This window comes from Meleagris gallopavo, chromosome 14 (assembly GCF_000146605.3).
Source record: "Meleagris gallopavo isolate NT-WF06-2002-E0010 breed Aviagen turkey brand Nicholas breeding stock chromosome 14, Turkey_5.1, whole genome shotgun sequence".
NCBI classification, from domain to species: domain Eukaryota; kingdom Metazoa; phylum Chordata; class Aves; order Galliformes; family Phasianidae; genus Meleagris; species Meleagris gallopavo.
Window position 1 is genome coordinate 2755689 of NC_015024.2, and position 4267 is coordinate 2759955.

Consider the following 4267-nt stretch of genomic DNA (forward strand, 5'->3'; position numbering starts at 1 on the left):
GCCGCGAGGTGCGAGCGCCCGGTGTCACCAGCTGCAGGAACCGCTGCTCTGCTGCTTCGCAGCCGATCGATCCCCAGCCCTGCGGCATCCAGGCAGGGCTGCAGAAGTTGCCTTGAATCGTCGTGGGATTCTGCTTGAATCGCGCTGCTTTTTAGTGCCTCAGTTTCCTTTTCTTGTTAAGGGCAGCTGCAGTGAGGGGCTGCGTGGCTTTGGGCAGCCCCTGCTCTGTGGGACCTACCGGGATGCTGCTTGGCATCGATGCTCAGTGCTACAGTGCTAACTTGCAGAAGGCCAGCTGGGGAAACTGAGGCACAGGGCTTTGCTCTGCCTGCAGCCAGACCCTGGCACCCACCAACCCAGAGCCCAGGAAGCGCTGGCTGGTGACACTGCAGCAAGGACCAGGTGAGTTCCCAACCCAGCGGCAAACAAACTGGACAGAGGGCTGGTGGCACTGCCAGTTCCTGGGCAGGGCTGACATGCTGGTCCCCAGTCCCACAAGGATGAGATGGGACGCAGGGCCGCCAGCTCCCGCAGCTCCAATTTAGGCAGTGAAACGCAGCTGTTTGTGAGTCAATGGGCCGTGGCCCACTGCCTTCAGGCGACCTGCTCTCTGCCTCCCTGGAGACCCAGATCCATGGGAAAGCAGCCATGAGGGCTGGGGACAGGCTGAGGGACGTGCCTGGCACGGTGCACCCCATCATGTTCAGGCCTTGGCCTGCATCGGGCTGTGCTTGCCCAGAGCTGCCTGCTCCTTGCCCAGGGCCTTTTCTGGCCATGGTTCAGTGTGAGCGATGTGAGCGCTGCAGAGCCCGGTGTGCCTGGGCTCTCCTGCCAGCCTCACAGCCCTGTGTGCTAACTGAGGTGAGGAGCACGGCCGAGTCATTTGCACACTCAGACTCACCGTGGAGTGCTTGCTAATCACTGCTGTTTGTGGCCCCCGGCACGGCTCAGCCCATCCTGGAGCTGCCCTTAGCACGCTGTAGCACAGCTGTGGCCTCCCTGGCTACCCTCTGCTCCATGTTTCTCTCTGCAGCTCCACATCTCCCAGATAGCTTCACGCATTCCTCTTATAGAATCCTCTACCCCTTACCACCCAGGCACCACCACGCTGCAGCCCCAGGTGCTACTGCTCTGCCTGTGCCTCAGTTTCCCCACCTGGGCTGGTAAGGAAGGGGTTGCGTGCGACTGTCATGGCTGGGCTTGGGAATCGCCTGCTCTGGATTTCCCCACTCAAGTGGAAAAAAATCTGCTTCTCATCGCCCTACCACGTGCAGCAATGTGCATGCAATTTCCCGCCCAGGGGGTGGGGCGGGGGGGCTCCAATGTTCTGAGTAGAAACCAAAAGCAGCTGGGTGCTGGGATCCGGCTCTTGCTCCATCCCACACCACCTCTTCCACCAGGTGCCCACACCTCAGCCCAAGCTATTGACTCCAGTGTGCCAATCCCAAGGTGCATCTCACTGCTCACCGTGTGACCGCTGGCAGTGGGCTGTGTGCCTGGGCCCCCTGCCAGGCAGAGCTGCTCCCCGGGGGGGCCTTGGCTGGGAGACAGCTCCATGTCAGAGGCGTTTTCACAGGAATTTGTCACCACCTACAAAAACGGCTTTTTTTTTTTCTTTTTCTTTTTTCTCCCCCTTTAACAGCAACCAGAGCTGAGCGAGGAACGCATGCGCAGCAGAGGAACAGCGGCCAGGCTTTGCTCCGGGTTCCTTAGAAAGACGACTGGGGATTTGCTCCCCTCCTGGTGCTGGAAGAGAAACTGCTCCCCCCATTCGGGCACTCCGAAGCAGCTTAAAGCCCCGATCCCACACACACCCTGCCTGGGCTCCCCATAGGGACGTGCCTCCAGCATCATTAGCGCTCGGGAGCCAGCACGGCGCGTTCAAACCCATTTGAAGTGCACTTGAAAAGGGTGGATTTGATGGGAGGAATGTGACGGCTTTTTGTTCTCTGCCTCTCGAGCCCCCCGGTTGAAGATGTGCGTAATGAAGAGCTGTGACTTTCACTCGGGTTATTTTGGGATGGACTACTTTTTTTTCCGAGCTGGTGGAAGACCATCAAAGCGGTGCTTTGAAAAATGTCCCAGTGTATAAATAACTCTGCTGAGAGCATAATAACGCGGGCTCCCGCGTGCGGCGCGCGCAGACGAGGCAGACGGCATCTGCCGCACCGCGCTGCATTATAAAAAGGAATTATTCATCCCTTCCTCTAATTAAGCGGGTTTGGCACGCTTGGCGCAGGGAGCGTGCAGTGGGCTGCCCTGTGGGCAGGGGGCACGGCCTCGTCCTCCTGTTGGCTGCGGGATGGGCAGCTCCTGCTCAGGGTGGGATCCTGGTAGGGAGCCATTGCGAAGCCTCCCCGTGCACGCTTTGGGGTGCGTGGTGTTGTTCTGGGACCCCCAGGAGTGTGCCCTGGCAAGGACACCCAGCCGGGACCTCCCGGCACGGACTAATTTTAGGCGGCTCCGGAGGGGCTATTTTGGACCCTTTGCCTCTGTGTGAGTCACCTGCTATTTGCTGCTCCGCGGGGGCTATTTCCGTGGCACAGCTTTACGTGCGCTCAGACAATGCTGCCCATGGGCCACGAGCCAGGTGCATCGCATCCCCCCCCATCGGAGCGCCCTGTGCCCGTGGCACCGCGTGCCCCGCAGCAGATATGAGTAGCCAAAGACCACCTCCCCACCGCCCCTGGGACATGGCTGTGTTTGGAGCCCCCTCCCCAAATTCCTCCGTGAGGCACTAGAGAGGTGCGTGTGACGTTGGGGCCAAGCTGTGGGTGCAATGACACTTCTGCCCAGGATGAACGCCCCACCCCACGCCACCCCTCCCCAAAACCCACACTTTTGAGTCCGCCTGGCAAAACCTGGGTGTTTCGGGGTTGTCACAGCAACGTGATGCACCTTTCCGGTTACCACGGCAACCCGGGGATGAAGTTTTTAAAATTCAGGCAAGGTAATTTCTTCTCATCTCTGCGGTTTCGTTATCGCTCGGCTTTGCCATTCCCTGGGGATGCAGCGCCCTGCCTCGCTCCTCTGCCAGCACAGAGGGAACTGGGAGATAAGGAGCACTGAGCTGGGCTAGCGGGGGTGGGACGGGGTGGGGGAGGTGATGGGAGAGGGCAGGCAGGTGGAGGGGCACCCTTCTGCCAGCCTGGGGGTGCACAAAGATGAGATGGGTAAAGTGGGATGAATGCACCGTGCCCTCATCTCCAGACCCCCTGCACCATTAGGTTTTAGAGTAAAGGCTCACCTAGTGGGCAGAACAGGTCACCCCACCTTCATGACGCCTCATAGCAATGGGTGGTTGGCTGAGGGGGTCTGCGGGCACTTCATGGGGGGCTCAGCACACCTGGAACAGGCCGGGTTCTGCTGCAGGTGATACACCACAGTGACCTCAGCATGGGCTGGAAGATGCACGGTGAATCTCATCCCATTGATGTGTGCTTGCTGCTGTCTCCCTCAGGCACCTCCTGCTCCCTCCACAGCCCTGGCTCTGGAAAGACCCAGCCTCGTGGGCTCCAGAAGGGGTGGCACAAAGCTCCCATGCACTCCTCGTGTTCCCATGAGCAGCTCTGCCACCGTCCCACTGGTTTCTAGGAGAAATGACAATGACAGCAGCATTCACTGTTGCAGTCTTGGGGCTGAAAGCCACAGGCCAGCCCCAGTTGATGTCCCTCACTGTGGTATTACAGCTCCTGGGGTTTCTCTACCAAAGGGACCCCAAATACCCATTCTGGGGGTAACCAGTACTGGGGAACCCCACTGCACCCAGCCAGTGTCCCTGTGCAGGACACCTGGCCCCACAGATGCTGGGGCATGGGGGAGTTTGTGGTCCCCGCTGCCCACGATCATTATCCCAAACTTAATTGGCACAACAGGGACCCAACCTCCATCCTTCCCAAGCAGGATGCTCCTGGGCGCCCTGCGGCTGCATCCCCATCACAGGGACGTGCCATCAGCCGTGGGATGCAGGCTGTCACCATCCCTGCAGGGCTGCTGTCAGCCTGGGGGGACAGGCAGGCAGCATCTCACTGCTGTACCTGCTGCAGCGCTTCCTTAATGACAAGTGCTGCTCGCAGTCCCCTCAATTAACTCCGCCGCGCCGGCTCATTAGGCTGCACACGCTGAGCAACATCTCGGCAAAGGGCTGCAGCAATCTCACGGGCGTGCAAAGCCGGCTTGAAAATGCACAGCGATGCGCACGCACACAAAAAAACACACGCGTCTGCACAGGCACATCCGCTCTGTTGCCCAAAGGGAAGATTGGAAT